Below are 24,016 nucleotides of genomic sequence, written 5' to 3' on the forward strand. Positions count from 1 at the left end.
TTCTTTCCAATTTCTCCCTTTTAAAATTGAAATGTCTATCCTATGCCTGTCCCTGAAATTGTATTTTGGAAGCAAATAAATTGTCTGGCTTCAAAGGTTCAAAGGTGGAGAGGAATTTTGCCTCAGGATGAATCATACCTCAGATCTCACCTGTATCTGATTTAGATGATGTACAGATGACATTTTGGACTTAGAGTTGATGGTGGAACGGATTAAGAGTTTTGGGCTGATGGGATGGGGACGAATGTATTTTGCATGTGAGAATGATGAATTTTGAAGGTCCAGAGGGTGGAGTGTTATGGACTAATTTATGTCCACCCAAAATTCATATGCTGAAGCCCTACTCCTCAGTACCTCAGAATACAATTGCTTTTGGCAACATATACAGACACACCAAGAGCTCCCACACAGAGGAAAGGCCATTCGAAAATACAGAGAGAAAGTAGCCATCTGCAAGTCATGGAGAGAGGTCTAAGAAGAAACCAAACCTGCTGACACCTTGTTCTTGGTCTACCAGCCTCCAGAACTGTGAGAAGATAAATTTCTGTTGTTTAAGCCACCCAGCCTGTGGTATTTTGTCATGACAGCCCTAGCAAACTAATACAGGATTTGAGAGAAACCTAGGCTGAGAATCAGATTCTATATTCTACTTTATTATTTGGTAAGATCTTCCAAGTTATCTCTTAGCTCTAATGGAAGGGCCTAGCAATTCAGAAGAATAATCTGTGTGTGTAAGCTTGAGTGGATCCTTTTCTGCATCACAAAAAGAAATCCTCATCACAATAGTTTCTGGTCAGGATCCTCTCAGCAGTGGCTTTGAAGGGAAATCATACAGTATATCCAATCTGAGTTCTCCATTCAAAGCACTCTAGGTCTGAGAAACATTAACACTGTAAACTGTGGATGAAAGAGGAATCCAGAGCTGCTGAAACAGAGAGGCAGACATGCAGGTCCAGCTCAGGCCCTTCAGAAGCTACTTTATTGGCTCTGCATTTAAAATCTTGATGGAAATGTTAACACTCCACTCAAGTTGTTTAACCTCCATCATGAAGATCACTGGGAAAACTTAAGTGACTACCAAGAGTTTTCCAGAAGTGGTCCTCCAAAAGGAGGCTAATTCACTTTGGTTTTAAATGCTGTGAAATGTCCAGGCCTACTTCTCATGTTAAAAGGACAGTAACACTCACCCTAAGTTCAATTACAACCATGACTGGAATCATGCCCCCGGGTACATACAAGATACATAATATCTCTCACACAACATTAAAGTTCACCATTACTGATAGAAGCAGGAAAAATTAACGATTAGCTACAACTTGACATGTTCTTTGTTCTCTCATCCCCATCACCCTCCACAATACACAAAGTATGTTGACACGTCCAGTCTTTGTTTTCATCATTATACCTCTCGAAACTGCTCTTTCCATCTCACCTACTAACAACTTTCATCCAAGCCCTCATCCTATTGCATCTAGTTATGATTCTGATCTAATTGGTTTTGAAAAAATATTATTCTCTCAAATACCTTTTCATTCATTTTCCTATTGCTTTTTATCCATCAGTTGAGTTTTGCAGACCCTATCTCCCCACATTTCCAATAACAAAGTCAATACATTCTATGTTTGGAAAGCGATACCACTTTTTCCTTTCAGTTACTGACATGTTTTATCCGTAATGCCTCTGGGGACTAGAACAGGACTGAGTAAGTGCCACCTATGGTGGCTGGGGCCAATGTTCTGAGGTCCAGTAAGAACAAATGTTAGTTAGTGAGAGTTAACCTTCATTGAGCACTTAATCTGTGCCAGAAACTATGCTTGGCATTTCACATACATTCACTTGTAGTTTTTATAAGAAATCTATGAGCTAAGTCCTACTGTAATTCCTATTTTACAGATCAGAAAATCAAGATCCAGAGAAAATAAATAAATTGCCCCATTCACAAAATATCCTCAAATTCAAGCCTTTTATTTGAGCTTATTTATTTGAGCCTTTTATTGAAACTTGTACTCTCTGGTTCAAAATTTAAAACTTTCACAAGCAGACAATGGAACAGGAATTTTCCCAGGCAAATATCATATGTCCCCGTAAATCTTTAAGATCACGTGGTTAGCTACACAGGGAAGACGTAGGTAAGAGCCCTGGTCTAGGAGTAAGGAAATGTCTTCTGATTAGAAATCTGTTGCTGTGTTACTATGGGCAAGTCCCTTCTCCTTGCTGGGCTTCAGCATCTTTATCTGTGAAATTAGGGTATTAAACTACAGTATCACTAAGGCACTCTTCAGTGATTCTTATTCTCCCCTCCTCCAGTAATATATATATCCTCTGCTACTACTAAATCTATGTTAATCTGTACATGTCCGTGTCCGTGTCCGTGTGTGTGTCCGTGTGTGTGTGTGTGTGTGTGTGTGTGTGTGTGTGTGTGTGTGTGTATGGGGGGTGGGGGGATTTTAAGAGAGAAAGAGGAAATTTTTTTTATAACGAGAAGCAGAAAGCTGGACTAATGATATGTAAAAAATACATTCGTTCCTTTTCCTCCCATAATGGTGTGCAATTATTAGTATCTTAGTACCTTAAGGTTGTTGAGAGCCTGAGTCAACATCTCTACAATGATTTTGGCCACCCAGTCATGATCCCAAGATGGATGCAGCAGTAAGTAGGGGTAGGAGGGAAACATTTCTGGGGAATCCCCTGCCAAGCCTTCAGTTAACATCTTCTTGGGTACCACTAGGTTATATGCTTATTCCTAAACCTGGAGTTGGGTTTGGCTTCCTTGAAATCAAGGAGTTGCTGAATAATCCTGTAACAAAATCCTGTAATCCTGTAACAAAATCCTGTAACAAAAAATCCTGTAACAAAAAAATAATCCTGTAACAAAAAATAGTAAGGCAGCAGCTTTGGGGAGGTATGCCGCAACCAAACGTATGACACAGTCTATATTCTCACATACACAGCTGCCAGAGAAGTATTTCTCCAACACATACATGGAAAGGTCACTTCTTGTTTTAAAGCCCTTCTATGGTTACTATTAAAGAATCAACTCTTAGAGAAACATAGAATACTTTTTTATGATGTAGCTCCCTTCTTTCCAATTTTATCTTGGGAACCAATGGAAACATTCTCCTCAGTTTTCTAAACATTCCATATGAATTCCAATCTCTGTTCCTTTGCTCATCCCATTGCTTTCCTGGAATGCTCAACTTTCTCATTTATCAAACTTTTACTGAGCATGTCCTGTATGCCAGGTACACAGTAGGTACTAGGGCATGCACATATCAATGAAAAAAAAGATTCTTTTCTTCGGATTCAACAGTCCAATTGCAAAAACATGCATATACATAATCAATTATAAAAAGTAACACAAGTCATTAGAATAAACACAGTTTCCTCTGAAGTTACTTTAGTTCTATGCAAACTTCTGACTCAACTTAAGTCCCAACTTCTCTAAAAAGTCACTGATCTCAGTTTAGAGTGATCTCCTTTTCCAGCTGGACTTTGTAGTATATTTGTACTAGAAAATTCATGTAACATTTCATATATAAGTTACACAAATATAACTTTTCCCATTTTAAAAATACGGGCTTCGTAGCTCTTCTAAATTTTATCTTTTTAAAGTACAGAGATCTTATCTTAAATTTCTTTATTTCTCTAGAACTCATATATCACTCATTTTTTCATTCGCTCAATTTATCACTCACTTATTTAGTTGTTCCTATGAACACAGCAAGATGCCAGGTACTGGGCCGAGGTGACAGGAAGGAAAACACAAAAATAGTGAAGACACAGTCCCCAGCCTTAATGACATTTTAATCCAGCGGGGAAGAGGAGGCAGACAAATAACCGTAATACAAAGCAGTTTTTAATAAGTACAGAAATAGAAATACAGAACTGCATCCTACAGAAATGCAAGATAAGAAAAAGGTACAAGAAATAAAACAGTTTGAACACCTGGGAAATGACTGTAAAAGTGTCCCGAAGTGCCTTGTGGGTAGCCCAATCAGGATCCCACAGCTGAAGAGCTACTTCTGTTATCAGGCAACAGGAAAAAGGCTTCCAGGGACTCTTACCTTCAGACAATTGAGGAAATTGGGGCATTTCCTCAGGACCTCAATGAGAATCCTACTACTGAAGATCTAGTTCAGTCATCAGGCAATAGCAAAGAGGCTTCCACGAATTCTTTCTTTCCAACACTTGAGGGCATTGAGGAGTTTCTCCAGGACATCAATGAGACATACGACACAAGAACCCCAGCTGCACCAGAGCCAGAGCTCTATGTACCACTGACTGCCCGTGATGAGGACAGCCAAAAGGAGTCAATCCAGAACGAGGTGACCTCCTCTCAAGGGAGAAACCCTACAGTGGCATCCCAGATGACAGATGGCAGTGACATCCCAAAGACATTGATCACTGATTGCCAAGCAACAGACGCCAATGCAAACAAGATGACAATTCCCATCGAGGGTAGCCAGATGAAGACCCTCAATGACAACCAGAGCCGCTATGGAGGCAAAATAACTTTCAGTGAGGACCAGACCCTCTATGGGGGTTAGATGAAGAGCCCCAGTGAATGCCAGACCCTCAATGAAGCCCAGATGACCTTCAGTGGGGACCAGACCCTCTATCGGGGTCAGATAAAGACACTCTGATGAAGACACTCCCCATGGAGTCTGTATGATGCCACATTCCTCGTCATCATTGCCATATCCTGGATTTCTGTACATTTCTGGTTCCCATTTGATCCAAGGACAACCTCTAGAAAAGCAGAATTGGAATCTCAAGATTCAGAGATGTACATTGCAGAAGAATTCTGACATTCTGAAGCCCTATATTTGCACATACCAGGACTGTGGGAAATCGTATTCAAAATCTTCCCACCTGCCAGTGTGAGTGCCAACACACTGGTGAGTGAAGACTGAAGGATGGGAGTGTCAGGAAAATAACTAAAGATTTCTGCCTTTACAAAACTTTGGGATCATTTGAGATCATTGCCACCTCCCTCTCAGTCTAGGACCCAGAAGACCCTAGAAAGTGTTGGCAAATCTGAAAGGGTATAAAAAGCAGTCCTAAGAACAGACTCTCGTTCTGGGCCAGAGGCAACCCAGCTACAGCCTTTTGTGGTTGACTGCCTGGGATGATGGAAGAAGTGGAGGGATTTGTTTGACCTCTTAGGATGGTCTTGACCCTACCTCTCCTGGGACTTCTCTTCATGAACTCCTGTAGGCCAACAGATAACCCCCTTCCTCAAACTTCTTTACTCACCACTGACCTGCGTCTTCCCCTCCTGGTTTTCTTTTTCTCTTCCTCTCCCTCCTTCACAGTTTTCCTCTCAGCCTTCTAGCCCATCCTGCCCTCCTTCTCTTCCTTCCCTATGCACCCCTTCCAGTCTCCTGTCTGTCTCTCCCTGTCCCACTGCAACAGGCCCAACCCCTTTTTCTTCTCCATTCATTTCCAACTTCCCTGTCCCATGCTATCCTGAAGCATGACAAGTCTTCCTTTCTTTCTCGGGTCCAGGAGGAAAGCCCTACAAATGCAACGTGAAGGGATGCACGCGGGCATTCTCCCATTCGGATGAGCTCAACAGACACAAGAGAAAGCACACTGGAGAGCGACCCTACCTGTGTACCAAATGCAAAAGTAACTTTGCATGATCTGATCACTTAGAGCAGCATCAGAGGGTCCACAGATAAGTTTCTTCCACAATGACAAACCCATCAGCCTATGAGGAAATGAGCTGAGCTGCATGATTCTCCCTGCAAGGCTTTGCTCGGTACCTAGCTCTGTGCCAGCACATAGTAGATGCTTAATATTCGCTGTAAACTTTTAAGGTTTTCATTTATTTTTTTCTGAAACATACAAAAATACATGTATGCATTTCAGCAGAATCAGAAGCACTCTTCAGTCACCTTCCTGTGCGTGGTGACTGTTTTCATCGTCAGTGTGCTATGTATGAATCCTTGTAGATCACTGCCTGTGCATTTACTTCTATGTGTACATCTAAAGATGTTTATATGTAGACGATTGTAGTGTATACATAGTTCAGATGTGTAAAAAATGTAGTATTTCATATCTGAGCTCATGTTTCTTTGGAGGTCTATTTCTATGGCATTAAGAGGTGAGGGACACTTGGTCACTTCTAGTTTCAAGTGGTCTCAGAATAAACGAAACTCATTTGGATGAACTTCATCTATTAAAACAAGAAAGAAAGAAACTGTGAAACAAGCTAGGGAAGGCTTAACATAGGAAAGATAAGTCGATAGCAAACCGTGAAGGGATGTGGGAATTTGAGCTTTAATCAGTGGACTTTAGACTGGGGGTAAAGGCCGGGGAGGGTGATCAAAGGTTTTCAGCCAGGCAGTAACATGGTCAGTTAAAATGATTAATCCAGTAGTGGTGGGACACGGGTAGCAGTGGGATGGAAAAGACCACCACTAGAGAGGGATTTAGGAGGTTCCTGCAGCAAATTAAATGGAAGGGAAAGAAACTTATTCAGTTCCCTGGCCAAGCCCCCTTTGACACCTGTAACATAGATGGTGTGTGTTATTTTCATTTAGCAGAAGTTACAAAAAGAGAAGAGCAGGTGGGGATGTTGGATTCCATGACTGGACATGGGCAACATGGAACCAGAGAATCTGAGATGAATTCCATCTCTTACTGGTAGTTGTGACATCTTCCCTACACCAAAATATTTCCCCGTCCACTGTCTCTGTTTCTAAAAATACACAATTTGCTCTTCCTCCTTTACTTCCTTTATTCCTTGTTAACTCTCTCCTTCTACTTTTCTGGATCCTACATAAAAATCTCATGCAATTGCCCTTTTCACATACTATTCAGCTGGGGATCATATTGCTTAATCATGCTAAGCTACGTTCTAAAGTACAATCTTCTTAGGAATTACAGTCACATAATATCGATCACAGCAAGGAAACACCATGTCCCCAACAGTGATGACCAAGAACCTACACAGTGAAGGAAAATCTTATTCAAAACCCAGAAAACAACAAGTTCATAAGAAGGCTAGTGATGTCAATTAAAAGTTCATTCATCAGCACATACAATTGCCTTTATTCTTTGATCTTCCAGGGCTCTGAAAATCTGGCTTAAACCACAGCACTTGTCAGCTCCAGGACACAGGGATTTGACAGCTCCCAAGTCCATTACAGCTTTGTCTCAGATCAATGAGGTGACCTTAAAAGAAACCCACTTTCCAGTGCTCCAGTTTCCTTGCAGACAAAATGGGAATGATATCAAGTTTTCATACTTGACTAGAAGCACGAGGGCAAAGCCCACTGAGGACATAAGGTGTTAAATAACAAACAAACAGAATGGAATATGTAATTCAATCAATCATACCCTGACACTGACTGTGCCCATTTATTATTACTTTTCAATTTCTAAAGTGATGGCAAAATGGAATTTCCACTAATTTTTCAAGAACTTGAATCTGATTCTTATAATCCTGGGCTTTACGTTGCTGATATATTGTAGATATAATTTTTGTGTGCTCCAAGAGGCTTTCTGCTTGCAGGGCATTGCTGTAAGTTGTGGATAATTTATTTTCTCCTGCTATTATATTGTGTAAATTACCATGTTGGCAATATTTTAGCCTTTCACACTTTGAATCAGTGCCCAGAATAATTCTAACAAGATTTTGATTCTCTGGAAGCAACCTCAAGGAAGAAAGCCCTTCAAAACGCCTGCGTATTCATTTAAACTACAGCTGCGAGAAGAATCTCCTCCAGGTCAATTATAAGGCGTATCTGAATGGTAAGTGATACTTATCTCATCTCCCTGCTGATCTCTACATCCTCCTTTGCTGCCAGAAACAATCGCAGCATCTTGCCAGTGGAGCACACACTTCCCAGCCTTTCCATCTTCGATGGAAAGATGCAAGTTCTAGAACTGGAACCAAATTTGAAGCCCACCAGAAACCTCAAAAAGGAATTTGATTCCAGAGGTCCAGCCATATAATCAAGTCTGTGGTTTCATTTCATCACCCAAAGAAGATATTTTGGTTTTCAGCCAGGAAATACCTCATTTCTTAATATTAGGAGTAATCAGGAACCGTCAAAAATGGGCGTTAGACTGCCGGGTGAAGACAGACAGGTGCAGAAACAGACACAGTGCCATGTGATCATGGAAGGCTCAGTAAGGACACGGTCTCCACACAATTTTTGCTTTGATTCTGAACAGAGCCTCACATCGCAATAGGAAATGAGGAAACAAAAAGCTTCTATATTTTTTTACCTCCCCCAATCCCACCACTACCTCAGTTTAATAGGAAAAAAGTTTCTAGAACTCACTAGAACCCCAGGGACTCAATCTTGCCTCTACCAAAATCTGCAAGCTCAGATGCAGGGCAGAGAAAAATGTATTCCCTCTGTAGATTTCTAGCATGTTTCAACCCTGACTACCTGATTGTCTTGGGAAGGTATTCTTTCCTAATATTCTTGACAATAACAAGGTAGTATGTTGTTAGTGCTAACTAACTCCATAAGGTTCTTATAAGAATTCAATGAGCAAATAAATGCCTGTGTTCCTTGCCCAGCATATGCCACAATAAAAATTTTCAACTGTCACCATCCATAAGGTACCATCATCATTGACATAATCTTAATAATAGGGATCGTCTAACAATATAGGGAAACAGGTTACATCTCAATATCAGTAGTTGTTTTTTCCTTAAGAACCTCCTGCTCCAAGTCAGGATTGAGTATGGGCACTAGGGAAGGACAGGCCCAGCTATAGGGAAATTAATGGATTCATTTCCCCTCACACGCTCCTCAAAAATGCATATTAACTTTTATTTATTTTAGCTAAGCTGTCCTTTTATCTATTTATGCCTCTATCTAAAACTGCAAAAGTAGTCTGAGAAAGGGAAAAAAAGGCCCTTAGAAATACTTTTAAATTTCTTCCAGTTTATCAATGAACTTAATAAGCTCCCCAGATACATCTTACAAAGTAAAGAAGCCTTCAAAAATATTATAGTAATTTTGTTTTCTCCAGGGGTACAGAGCATTCTAGGTAACTGGTAAGATACATCATCATCAATTTTACAAGTGTCCAGTTAACAGTGAAAGGAAAAATTACAAGAGAAAACACTTTCTTTTTGATGCCTTTTAATATATTGGGATGGAGCTCCATTGCCAGATTTTTCACTGGAGCAGAGTTTTCACCTCAAATTGCAGCTGAATGATGACAATTCCACATGTTCTTCCTCTAACTGCCTGGCAGACCAAGCAGTTTTTGACAGAGCCAGAAACTTGCCAAGATTTTTGATCAAAAGAATAATTCGCTAAATTGAGATCCCTGTCACTCTTTTTGCTATCTTTACTCATTTAGTGAGTGCTACCATGAGAAGGGTTCCGCCATGTGCACCAGGAATAGGAAACAAGTGAAAGAGCTTGAGTGTTGCCATCAAACTCATAAATCTCCTCTGAACAGCAAAAGAAACATCAGACTCTAGGACAGAAGAAGCATAAAACCTGAACCACAGACCCACAGTCAAGAACAATATCTAAGGTGGAGCACCCCTTAATGGTCATCTAGTTCATGTGACTGTTCTTAATGTTCAGTTGGCTTTCTGCAGACCAGATTTCAAAAATTCCTTATCCCAAACTTGTAACAGGCAGGAATGGCTCTTTGTTTCACAACCGTCCAGGCAGGGCATAGTTTTATTTACTAGGGCGGCATTTCTCTAATTGCAGTCCAAGGACCCCTCGCACAAGTCCCATCACAGCTGCTTGCTTAAAACCCAGATTTGGGGGCTCCACTGCTAAATCATCTCAATCAGAATCCCTGTAACAGGTCCTGAAAATCTGAGTTTTTAATGAACTATCTAGGTCAATCAGAGGAAAGCATGTACTTGCAATGAGAACTGGCATCGTGACCCAGAAACATCAAACCTACAGGTATTCATTATGTATAGAATCATTTCCAAGGCAGTATTGGGGGATTCCAAGAAAAAGAGGTCATGCCCAGCCCCCCTCAAGCAACTTAAATGCAATCTGGTATGAATAACTACAAAATAACAAAACTGCTTAGCCCTGAAAGAGGTGAAAGCAAAGTGAGGGTCTTCACTAAGGAAGTGGCCGGTTGCCTGGTGAAGAGCTGCGTCACCTGTTCCCTGCTGAGACTGTTGCCTGCTGTGCTTTTCTAGTGAAATTGAAGAGCTGTACCACTAGCCTCTGTAGGCAATGGAGAGCTGCAAAACTGAGGCTGTTTTCCCCTTAAATGTCCTGGAATTCATGTTTGTCACATCCACAAGAAAAGGAATGAGGGTTAGGCTCCTGTGGAATGTTAAAACTTTCCCACAAGGAGATGTGGCTGTCTGGATAGCATAGACGCCAAGCACCATCTTCTGCTCGTACCACCCTGCAAGCCTGCCCCACGTCTCCAGGGTCTGGAGCAGAGGCCCATCTACAGCTTCAAGCAATGTAGAGCTGAGCGTACAATTTAGATGAAGTGCGGCGTAGATAAAACAAGTCTATCGAAACGGATTCTGCTGCCTTCTAGCAGACGCTCTAATCAGTTTTTAAGCTGTTCTATATTTTTTTTTTTTTTTTTTTTTTTTTTTTTTTTTTTTTTGCGGTACGTGGGCCTCTCCCACCGCGGAGCACAGGCTCCGGACGCGCAGGCTCAGCGGCCATGGCTCACAGGCCCAGCCGCTCCGCGGCACGTGGGATCCTCCCGGACCGGGGCACGAACCCGTGTCCCCTGCATCGGCAGGCGGACTCTCAACAACTGCACCACCAGGGAAGCCCTAAGCTGTTCTATATTAACGAACTACATAGACATCATCTCTTAGAGCTTATCTTCTAAGAAAAAATTCCAATATTTAATATGACTGATTCATAAAATTATGATTTCCTGGAGCAGGAAAGAAATACAGTCAGCCCTACATATCCAGTTTCTGCATCTGTGGATTCAATCAACCAAGAATCAAAAATGTTGAGAAAAAAATTTCCGGGAAGATCAAAAAAAGGCAAAACTTGAATTACATTGTGTTTACACCTATATACATAGCATTTACATTGTATTAGATATTACAAGTAATCTAGAGATGATTTAAAGTACATGGGAAGATGTGTAAGTTATATGCAAATACACCATTTTATATAAGGGACTTGAGCATCCGTGGATTTTGGTATCCTGCAGGGGGTCCTGGAACCATTCTCCCACAGATACCAAGGGATGACAGTATAGGAAATTGTTCATAGCTTCAAATATAGGCTTTAAACCAGACGCTAGCTTATCTGAGCTCATTATTTCATACACATTAGATGATCCAGAAAATTGGGTTTGATACATTTTTATCTGGATTGACGGATGGATTATGGGGACAAGAACTGCAAAGCACACTTGGACTCCAGAAATGGTGGCAAATACTTGTCCCCACATTATTCAGTAATAAAACACCTGGCAGTAAACACCTGGCAGTATTCAGTAATAAAACACCTGCCCCAGGCAGGTGTTTTCCCAAACATTGATCATTGAGCCCAGTGAGAGAAAAACTAAGTTCCTTCTCTCTGGAACATAGGGAAGTAGCTGAGGATAATATTTCTGCTTCATGGATTCTTAGAGATGGTATCAGTAAATGTTTAGGTAGGTATCTGATCCAGCATTCTGTAGGCAACACAGGAGTTAATGTACGTCTGTATTCCGTGCACGGGTTTTCATATCTATAGATCAGAACATAGAAACTAAGCTGGGATCCCAGAGCTCAGTGGGAGCTGCAGGGGCAGTCTGACATGCGGAGACGAACACTGTCTGTCCCTGCCAGAGCAGTTTCTCACTGAGCCAAGCTCCCATCATCAAGTGTCATTATCTGTAGGAAATGAGGCGACAATTCTGTAAAAAGGGGATATTTTGAACCATGTCTGCAAAAATGTAAAATACGAAGAAAAATCTTTCCAAATAAACACATCTTCAGCATAAGTAAAAACTGAATAATAAGACTGATTCTGGGATTGATACTGAGAGGAAGACAGAAAATGAGAAAGGGCTAGATCCTGCTGGGGAACCCCTTTTGCAGATTAAGCAGGAGGGTCACAGCCTTTTCTCCCCGCCTCTGAACCATGGTTTCCATGACATCCACTGCACTCAGGAGCATAAATCCTACCCAGAAGGAGACGATCATAAGGTTGCTACCTGAAGCCACTACAAGTACTGCATTTTCTAATTAGCTTGAACGATAAGCAGAAAACAGCATGGTGTGGGAAGACTTAGACTAATAAATATGCCCATAGCTCTTGACACGATCCAAATCTTGAAATTATTTGGTCAAGTTCACACAAGAACACTTTTTTTCAGTCAGACTGAGACTGCAACTGTATTTCATTTCTCTAAATTTTGAGAGCATTAGTGTTGATTAGTCTAATATCTCATATAGTCTTTACATTAGGATACAGACACCCAGCAAAAAGATGCGTGCACCAGTGACTTACAATCCTTTAATACGAATACAGATTATCTTTCCTATCTGAAGGTCCTAGTAGCCCACCACCCCTACACTTTCATCTAGGAATTTTTTCGGCAGTAGTAAGGTGAATAGCCTGGAGCTATCTGTGTTCTCCTTCTCTATGCCCCTGATTGCCAGCGGCAGGAGTAGTGAGCTGCTGCCTGTGTTAAATGGTGTGCCTTCTGGCTAGGGAACAAAGTTTACCGAAGTGGTCAAGGCAGAGATCAAACGTGCAAATGAGTCCTAGCTTAATAGTGAAGCTGCCATAACTAAAATAAGCAGCCAACATAAAGAATCCTATGAAAAGTATGTGAGTGTATTAAAAACCAACGTTGTTATTAAATACCTACTTGCAGAGGCCATCATGCTGTTCACTGTCAAGTAATTAAACAGGCACTAACATTAGGGGTGATTTTCAGCTAATGTCAGAGGGATTCCTCTCATTAAAGTCTGCCTAATCACTACATCATTGCCCAAAAAAGTGAAATTCAAACTTGCTGAAGGCATAAAGAAATCTATTTCCATCTTGCCTAATTATCAGAGGTGTAAATGTGTCTGATTTCAGGGTTAGAGGAACAGCATCCCCATGACAATTGTATACAGCAAATTTCTTTTGATAACTGTGAAGGAAGTTTCCCAAATCTAGGGGAAAAAAATATTTGTTAACATCTGTATTCAAAGTGTTGGGAGTTCATTTCTGCAAGGTTTGCACGTAAGTCCTGAGCACATCTTGTTGCTTTATCCCAACCAAGACTACTCAATTTTTTAATCTTTCATTTCCTTTAAGACTCCTCAGTTTTCTTGGTTAAAGAAATGGTTTCTGAATGTAACGTTTCTTAAGCTCAATTTCACCACACACGGCAAGCAGAATACCTATTTCAGAAGCTTATAAATTTCCCCAAAATGGCAAACAAGTTCATCGCACTTGGTTTGCTGTTTAGTTCTGCATAACTTTTTGTTAAGAAACATAGTAGAAGATTACAAAGTGTAGAGTCTTCTAGTAATTTAGCAATGAACTGCATTTACTGAACCACAAACGTCTAACAATCAATCATTCAGCAAGAACTTAACAAATCCCTCACCTCTGTGCATCCTAATCCTAGGCATTAGAGGGCAACCAACAATCCTAAACTGTCCCTCTTTTTCAAGATACTATGAGAGTAAAAAGTAATGTATTAAAATATTTTTGGCACCCTAGGTCAGAGAGGTTTTTATATATTTTATACTTATTTTCCACCAATTTCTCTTCTCTTCCTAACCTTGCCCTCCATATTTAAATATTTAGCTAGGCATACATGTTTATGACTTTTCACTTTACATATAAGAGGTGACAGCATTAAGAAGAAGAAAAATACATTTCTTCTTAGTTTTACGATTTTTTTTTTTTTTTTTTTTTTTTTTTTTGCAGAAGATTCGTACACAGACAAAAGGTTTTGCCAAAATATCACAGGTAAGAATAAGTCTGAACTGCTCCCAACCCTCATCTATTCAGATTAGAATAGAATCCCCAGGACTAGGATGGGGAGAAAGAGACTGAAGGGAACCAACAAGAGCATAAATATCGATGCATCTCAAAGAACAGGATCCTATACCCTGCACAAAAAATAGAAAAATACTAGGAAGGCTTATGGGATCAGAAAGCAAAAGACCTGTACCTCACTTCTCAGTTAAAGACACAGGGCTCCTTCCCAGATAAAGACCTGGAAGATGAATGGTCACCTGCTATGATACATAGGCAGACAGGGCCTTCCACAGCCTTACCAGGATTTCTTCTCTTTTCATGGTGCAAGAGCACAGGATGGAGGCCATATGCCCAAAGGTGACATAGAGACAGCAGAGGGAGCAATGGCCTTGTGAGGGCCACATTCATAAGATACAGAGACATCTCCCAAGAACCCTAATTAGATGGGAAGCGTAACTGAATATGCCACCCCACAATATGACTGAAGGAGTTCAAGACTTAACCACCCCCAAATATGCTGCTTCGGTATATTGATTATTTTGAGCTGCAGACACTTGAAAACCAGCAAATGCAGGGAGAGGATTTTTCTGAACTCCCCTTATCTGCCTAAGGACAGATCCTTCAAAAGGAACTCAATTGTCATAAATCTCCACCCTGGGAGTTTTATCAACCAGGGAAGATTGATTTTTAACACAAGAGAGGAGATGTTGAAACCACACCTGGACAAACTTTGTCACAAACTATCATCCTTCCCATCTGTTCTTCTAAGGACCCATTCATCCTCCCTAAAACTCCAATACTCTCCCCTAACAGGCCTTCATCCTCTCTCCCCTTTCCCTACTAAGATAATATTTAAGCCTCAATTCTAAGCCACCTTGGGGAGTTACTCATTTTTTTTCTGGGTATCTCCCATGGAGACGTGAGGTATACATATATGTAAATACACTTCTGCTTGTTTTTCTCTTGTTAATCTGTATTTTATTACAGGAGTCTCAGCAAAGAACTCAGAAGTCTAGAGAAAAAAATATTTTTCCTTCCCTACAACTGAATGCTCAAAGGCTCGATGAGGCACAGCGTATCTTAGCGGACTCGAGTTTTGACACAGAGCAATGAGGATCTAATGGCCCAACCAAAGTATTTTCCCAAGGCTTTGGCATCAAGTCCTCTAGAATTTGGACTAAACTGTAGGGAAAGAGACAGTATAACTCCTCACTGAGATTGTGTGTTGACCAGCCCAGTGAGATGATCAAAAGGGAAATTCGCTAGTTATAAGTGATGAAGAAAGTTGTACTTCTCTCCTATCTTAAAACTGTAGGTTGATATTCATAGTCAGCACTCTGGCATAAAAATCATTAGCACATAATCAGATCCTGCCTTACAGGTAGTAAGAGCTCTGGGATCTATCTCACTTTTATGGAAGGCCACCTACATAACGACATTGTGTTAAGAGTTAAACATAAGACACTCTTTAAGAGTGATCTGGGGGCTTCCCTGGTGGTGCAGTGGTTGAGAGTCTGCCTGCCGATGCAGGGGACACGGGTTCGTGCCCCGGTCCGGGAAGATCCCACATGCCGCAAAGCGGCTGGGCCCGTGAGCCATGGCCGCTGAGCCTGCGCGTCCGGAGCCTGTGCTCCACAAACGGGAGAGCCCACAACAGTGAGAGGCCCGCGTACCCCAAAAAAAAAAAAAAAAAAAAAAAAAAAAGAGTGATCTGGGAGGGTTCACAAAGAAGAATAAAGCAGAGCTGGCCAATGGAGGGCAGGTAATGTTCATCCAAGCTGGTTGTCAAGGAAGGGAAATTAGAGAGGAACAGAAAGGGCAAAGAAAGGAAGAAAAAAGTGGGATTGGCATTACATGCCACAGAGTCAGGAGAGTGGCCAGCTAGGAATAGAATGTGTATGACGTAGAATAAAATGAAAATAATTGACAGTAAGGTCACATGGGCTTGCACAACATTGCATTTTGCATGACCGTATGAGAACAGCAGTGAAAGACTCAGTCTATGTTAGGAATCTCTTAAATATGATCATTTCCAACATTAATAAGCAATTTTAAAGAAAGGGTTTTCTGAGAATAATTGGCACACCAGATGGTCTTCTCCTTATCCCAAGTGTCTGTCTGGCTGCAGGTACAGATAATAAACTGCAGAGTGAAACAGCATAATAGGCAAGGAGGGAGACTTCCGAGGAGGGTCTTTCATCACCAGCACTTCGAGAGAATGGCATTTACATGCAATTGATTTTCAGTGGTGAAATTATGCTTGTGATGTTCTGTTGTAAATACTGACAGCATTAAAAGGAATGTCTAAAAGACGAGCACTAAAATGTCACCAGAAAAAAGCTGACCAGTATTTATGCTAAGTTCCTCAAACTGCAACCCTTTTTTACATAAGTAGTGATGCCTCATGAAACAAAGCAGGTAAGTCTCTAGAGCTATGAAGTGAAAGAAAATAAGTATGCCTACCTTCTCTGTCACGTAGGAAGATACCCACTGCCTCTCATCATAATGACACAGGGGTTTTTCCCCCTCTCCTTTGAGGATTTTCAGATAGGAAAGCTTACATCTCTCCCATATTGAATGAACTCAGAGGATGAATAGACAAAATAAATCACCATAAAAATAAAGGACTATTAGAAATATTAATAGATTCCTGGTATTGAATAGGGTATCAATTCTCGATGGGACTTTGCCATTTAAGCTTGAAACATGTTTATCTATTTAATGACAGATTAGACTGGCCACTTGATAGTGATGGGAGGAAAAAGAAATCAGAGTCTACTGCTTCTCTGTTAGTTGTGGTAAAACAGAGGCTAAACAGCACAATCTGAGAATTTTCATTCAGCTGAATTTCTGGAAGCTTTTAGTTGAGAACTTTATCATTTTCTGCCTCGACATCTAGCAGTTTCATTAGGGACTATTGTTAGACTGTGTGCTAATTCAAAAAAATAAAGGCTGCAGTCTTTTGATCTCCAATATATCTCTTAGAATTATATGCAATTATCGTGAAGGAAGAAACTGAAGAACTGTCCTGGAATTCATTTTAAGAATATTATTACTCACATAGTACACTTATTAATTTAGAGCAAAATATTTTATTGGATTACTAATTATATTACAGAACATTATATGATATTTTTGAGCTTGTGCTAAAATATCCTTGGAACGAATCATAATTCTAGGATTAATAGACTTATAGGTTTTGGAAAAAAAAAGGTTTTCTTTGAAATATTGCAATTAGTGCTTTGCACTGCTACCAAATTATACTTTCTTTTTCCAGTTATTCTAAGAAATGTAATTTAGAGTGCTTTGTGCGGAATCTTATTATAACTTTGAATTTTGACTGACATTTTCCATCAAAAGATAAATTTATTGAGAAACACCAAATGTGGTAAATTCTGAAGCTGTTACAGAGAGTTAAATACCTTCTGCTATGTTCAAAAACAAGCATATGCATAAAGGTACATTTGCCATCTCCTATAAGAGTCTGGGAATCTCAGTAAGAATCACAATCAACCATTTATCTGGATTCAGCCAAGTAGTAAAGCTACTTTGAGTTGAGGATTTATGCCAAAGTGATGGAAGAGTTTATTAAAGCAGAATAATTGGCAGAAAATAGGCCCCCTCTTCAAAAGCCCTCAGAAAACTTTTGAGCTAAGAAACAGTTCAGTGTTCAGTTCCTGAGTATCTATTAGACTGTGGCTTCCTAACATGAAGAAGGTCGATGAAATCAATGAAAAGCCAATCAAGCAAGTTGCTGACCTCAGGGAGTGGCCATGACTTGGCCAAGGTCACCTGAGACAGACTAAATTCTGAGCACAAGCCTCCTAACTCCAACCTCAGGTCTACACACTATGGGTCTCCTGAAAATGGTGGGATTTTGTTCACTTGTTTATGTGTTTAGTTGTCTATGTGTTTGCATATATGCCACGCTGGCAGGCTGGATCTGTATAAACTGGCTACTTCTTGGGAAAGGAGTTGAGAGCACAGGTTGGAGCTCAGGGTGGCCTCATAAAAGGAACCTGAGGTGAAGCCTAAAGCGCAAGGTTTAAAAGCAGGATCAATAAACGTTCATGCCAGTGTGAAAGAGTATGAAGTACACTAGAAAGGGAACAGAGATATGCAGGTTTCAGTTGCAAAATGAAGTCTCTAGTCTCTTATGACTAGATGTCTTTGGGCGAATAATTTAACCCCTAGATCCTGACCATGTAAAAAAACAGGAATCAGGCTAAAATCACTGTATATTGCAGAAGATCTTTTACATTTGTTCTATTTAGGAAAAAAACAAAACACGATTTTGACTTTTCTTCATTTTTTCATCAGTTAAATCCTTCAGATGTTTTGATTCATCCTTAGCCTAATTAAGGTATTGTGCCTCATAAATACTAAGTTCTCAATGCGTGCTTGTTCAATGAATAAAGTTATTCCTGAACAAATGAATAAGCGAAAGATTCCATAACATAGGGTATCATTTCATAATTAATAATGAAATCAATAGTAATCAGATTGATTACTTACGCTCACCACTGTTTCTTCATGACATACCTTACAGGTTTGTCTGAATATAAATGGGATATAGCTATTCTTCCCAAACTCCATTCAATCCTGAACTTCCTTTTGCCACTTATTTTAAACTGTCATGTTTAAATGTTCTGGGGCTGCAATCTATTTGTACCATTGGTAAAATCAGTGTCTCCCATACTCTGTCAGCTTCTGAAAGGTAGAAAAGGCATCTCTGTAGATATTCCTTAAGCACTTAGCCATAAATTTGCTTGTTTGAGAAGTAGGCAATTGGATGATTGCTGATGAGTTCATCCTATTGTCCCTAAAATTCCCAACCTGAACTGGCTAGTTACTAAACTAAAAATATTTCTAATCCTTCGCTATGAGATTATCCTAAAAGTAACTGAATTGACAGGATTCACCCCAACATGCAGTGAAGACAGAACAGTCCACTTGATCATGGTCAGCGTGCTTCTCCCTTATCTCATGCTCTGGGCCCAGTTCCCAGGCCCCATTACTTAAAATTGACAAGAGTTCAGAGGAGAGAAAAATCACTACAAGTCTAGGACAGATCATTCAGAGTCCATCCTCCTATTTGAATTGTTGGTAGGGTCCTAGAGAAACCACACCACCATGGCAGCATAGGAAGACCAGAAACTGGGTACCAAAAACTAGATATGGAAACTCTGAAGGGAGAATTGAGGAATCCTGAAGACAATCTTTTCCCAGTTTACATTTTTCAAAGGATCAGCTTGACTCATTACGTTGAATATGATTTTTACCATTCAAAAGAGAGACAAGGTATGCATACAATTGGTTGAGGCTTAAATTGGAAGGTAAAGGCCAAAACATTTACTATGTACCTTAATTTAACCTTGTTACCTTTTTTAGACATAGACTTTAAGCCAGTTCTAAGTAAGCGTTCAGATTCTAAATCCAAGTTGGAATCACATCATGGCTCATTGGGCACACATTGGGAAGTGCCTGACAGTCTAAAAATTGAGATCCTGAGAGAAAACTGAGTTTGTTTTTCCTATAGTTTAGCCTTCATAAGTTTTAACAGCCTGGAGCCAGAAATGTGAGTGTATGTACGGAAGGTGTATGAAGGAAAAGTTAGCAGTGGAGCTAGGTCAGCAAGCATTCAACTGAAGCCCAAATATTTAGCATTTATGGTCCTTACCAAGTGGCAAATGCTTACAAACATAATGATTTTAAGTGGCTTCATCTAAAGCAATGGTGCTTTTAGCCACTGTCTAACAGAAACTCATTCAGAAGAGACGACGGAATCTCTGCTTGATTAGGGACAAAACGGTAAGACAGTTCATCCTCAGCTGAGTTAAGAAATGGAATGATAATTGTGAAGTACAGCACCACACTGGCCAAAAGGAGTAATATACAACCAGATGCTCTGTGTGACCAGGTCTGCGTGTGGCCAAGGGTCCAAGGGGTTGTGTTTGGAATGGGATGGGCCTGGAAAACATGGGCTTGGAGACCAAACAGGTGAGGAAGGAAAAAGAACAGAAAGAGAAGAGAGAGAAAAGGTGGGAGGGGACAAGCAGGACAGTAAGGCAGGCAAAAGGAGGAAGCCAGTCCTGCCAAGGGTCGGGGGAAGGGGTGGGGGGCAGTCATCAATTAGCACCACACTCTCACAGCTTACTCAGCTACTTTTGTGTTCCAAGTTCCCTCTAATATCCCTGCACTATCTGCTAAGTGCAAATCATTTTTCTAGTTGTCAACTCTTCCCTTTATTATTTTAAGGGTCTAATGAAATGAAAATTATGGGGGAAGAAAAGAGATTCATAATAAAATTATTTCAGGAACACAGACAATAGCCACACACCCCCTGGGTGTTGATCCGGTACTCTGCCAGCCTCTTTCTAAGTCATTTTCAAATAAATAGAGCTCAGGGATTCCATGAGCAACTAAGAACACATAAAGGAAAGGATGCAGAGTACTCTAAAGACCCCTGTAACCTCCAGTCACCATGGTCTTTCTTCAAAGTTTACACTCATCTTACTTAATTATATTTTCTCCTGAGAAGCGTACGCTGTTAAACGAGTTGGAAATGAAATCAACTCATCTATATGTCTTACTTTATGCCAGAAGAAACTGAGCCCCAAAACCATTAAATGAGTTGTCCCAGGTCACACACAAGTCTGGTGATGAAAATGGGATCATGCCCAATTTGACCAGCATTGCTGAAGGATTAAACATAGTATCTATGCACAATGAACATCTGTGGGTCAGTAAACCATGTTTTCTTGCTCACACAACAAAAAAAGCTTTAAAAAAAAAAAAACCTGGGGTATTCCCTGGTGGCGCAGTGGTCGAGAGTCTGCCTGCCGATGCAGGGGACACGGGTTTGTGCCCCGGTCCAGGAAGATCCCACATGCCGCGGAGCGGCTGGGCCCCTGTGAGCCATGGCCACTAAGCCTGCATGTCCAGAGTCTGTGCTCTGCAACGGGAGAGGCCACAACAGCGAGAGGCCCGCATACCGCAAAAAAACAAAACAAAACAAAAAAAACCTGTTACTGTGTTTTCTTTTTCCTAATCCATGGCTCTTTCATCTCCTGAGACTGCATTAGAGAGAATACAGAGCTTATAAAAAAGTCTTAGAAATTTGATTTCTTTAATGTTTATAGTCTTATAATGCAATGTGTATTAAAAGATAATTACCATTAGTCTTAATTTGAGAACACAATGAGGAATTCACTTTTATGGTTCTTTCTATCTTAATCAGTAGGCTGAATCTTAAAGAGATTCCTTAAATGAAAATAAATAAATGACCAGAGTTAAGAGTTGGACAATGTGTTTAAAACTTTGAATATAATCATCAATCTATTGTTTCATACACTTTAATATTCAATGAAATAGCATTCCACTTAGAAAGTCTTAAATGGGAAATGAAAGAGTAAATACAAGTTAAAGGGATGACATTAGTACATCATACTAATACGAAGAAGAAAGTATGACAAAATACAATCATTAGTCCTTGGCCTGAGAAAAATATAGCTTCTCTTCAGTTTAGTTCTTTCTTTTAGTTCTTTCATTAATGTGATTCTCAGTCAGAAAAATTTCCACTGATGAAATGTATACTCAGTAAAAGGTTAAAGTTAAGAAAAATGTAAAGCACAGGAACTTACTGCCATCTTGTGGAATGTGTTATATTCTGAGACATATTTTCTCTTTTATTTTCTGGAATGTCATTTTCCATTACCATTAGTTACAAAATGACTAAAGAGTTCCCCAGCAACTAACCATAGCTAATATCTATCTACAAAATAAGACATGAGAAAATTCATGCATTTTGCAACAAGGAGATTTTTGATTCCTATAGTGGAACGTTTGTTGTTTTTCCTCACCGTCTCTTGTTTCCAGTCAGTTACTTATCTAATTTCTTTGTTGAGTGGATTTATCATTTAATTTAGTATATTTTACTTTCCATTCTGAATTCACGAAAATTCAGAATGGAAGAGAGGCAAAGAGAGAACAAAGCACACATTCTATTCTGGGAAGTCTCAGGGCAGTCCAGGCATCCAGAGCAGTGGTGGAGGGTAGGTCCTTACTACACAGAGTTTGGGTCTAAGACTGACTGGCATCACCTGAGAGCTTTTAGAAACGCAGAAATCTGGGCCCCATCCCAGACCTTCTGAATCAGAATTTGCATTTTTATGAGATCCCCAATTGATTCACATGCACAGTAAAATTCGAGAAGCACAGGCACAGGCCGCCATATTTCATTCCACTTACTTATGGCACCGACACGCACGCACATGCACACACACAAGGTTGCTCAGTATTGTGAGAAAAGCCAAGCATCGAGACACCTGGATTCAAGTCCATGTTACTTAATTTTGTGCATTTCAGTTCAAGCCCCAGTAATTTAATTTTTACAGGCCTGAGATTTGTATTTGTAATACAGAGGAAGGTGTTCGTAAGACGATTGTAATCTCCCTTCTCGTTCTAAAATTCTCTGATTTACTACTTATACATCAGTGATTCTTTGGTTAAATTTCCATGCATCACTTATTCATGCATCAGCAAATTGTTTGTCTCAATAATTCTGATTTCAACACAATGATTAAGTTTTCAATTCATAGCCTGAGAACTGTTTTGTCCCAGCAGAAATGTTTCATCTAGTAAGCAAAGCATGTTTAAAATTTGAAATTATTTACCAACCTTTTAAAAAATTAAAGACTTCACCACAAACCTCTGAGTTTTCTGATTCTCTCTTGTAAAAAATCAGAAAACCTGTCAATGCTGAGCTCACAACTCCACACGGAATCAGTAACTTACAGCAGAATCTCAGTTTGCCCCAGCTCCCACACAGCTCTTTTCATTCACTTTAATGCCCGGCCCCTTTGGGCCTTGGGATCAGTAACCTCTGGCTCAAATGGTATTCTCTGTCGAATCTTTTAACATGTCCAAAAGCTATAACAGAAAGACTCAATGAAAACTTGTGCTCCTTCACAAACTCTAATCTCCATCGCTGAATAGTATATTTCTCTGACGTATTAATACTCTTCTTATGTGCCACAGTTCCCTTTTATGACTATTAAGTATTCACAGGACTAAGTTGAGAATTGGCCTGTCCACATGGGCACAATTTACTAATTTACCTACCTCTTAGCCAACTTTTACATGGCCACATGTATAAAAACACAGAGAATTCAATTCCCTTCCTATTCAAAGGTAACCACTAAGTACATTTAAACAAGCAGAAGTAGCATCATTGCCATCTCTAGAGGAAAAAAAATAAAAACCTGTGATCATAGGATTTTTCATGCAACGAATATTTGTTGAACAATGTGCAGGGCGACAGTACAGTTTTGAACAAGACAGAACAATTCCTGCCCTCGTAAGACTTAAAGTCTTCCATGGGAGACATACAGTTGAATAGGTATTAATTCCAGGAATGTGTGATAGTGATTATGACAGAGGATGCCACGTGGCTGATGACGGAGGATGGGACCTGGGAGTGTTCAGGGTACCCTAACAGCCCTTAAGTTGGGACCTAAAGGCAACTAGCAGCCATGCAGTGAACAAGGGGGGAAGGAGAAGGTTCCGGGGAGGGAGGGAACAGCACGCGCAAAGCTCACGGGAAAGAGAGCGTGGCAAGAAGCACCAGAATGGAAGATAAGCAAGGTGGCTAGAACGAAAAGAAGGAGGAGGAAGGCCGACATGAAATGAACCTGAAAAGACAGGGCAGCTTCTAGACATTGGATGTTCTCCCAGAAGCAGTGGGAGGCCACCAATAGGGCTGAAGTGAATGGTCAACTTTGGGCTTTGAAAGTATCACTCTGACTTAAGTATACATCTAGGAGCTTGGATAGCCACAGAAATTACAGGCATCCAGGGACTTCCCTGGTGGTCCAGTGGCTAAGACTCCATGCTTCCAGTGCAGGGGGTGCGGGTTCGATCCCTACTCTGGGAACTAAGATCCCACATGCTGCACAGGGCGGCCAATAAAAAAAAAAAAGGAAATTACAGGCGCATCCAATAAATTAATAAATGCACCACCATCACATTCACAATATATGTTGCCTAACTGATTAAATATATTATTAGTTCATCGTGCCCTAGAAGCACTGTGGCATAGT

This window comes from Tursiops truncatus, chromosome 7 (assembly GCF_011762595.2).
Source record: "Tursiops truncatus isolate mTurTru1 chromosome 7, mTurTru1.mat.Y, whole genome shotgun sequence".
Classification (NCBI taxonomy): Eukaryota; Metazoa; Chordata; class Mammalia; order Artiodactyla; family Delphinidae; genus Tursiops; species Tursiops truncatus.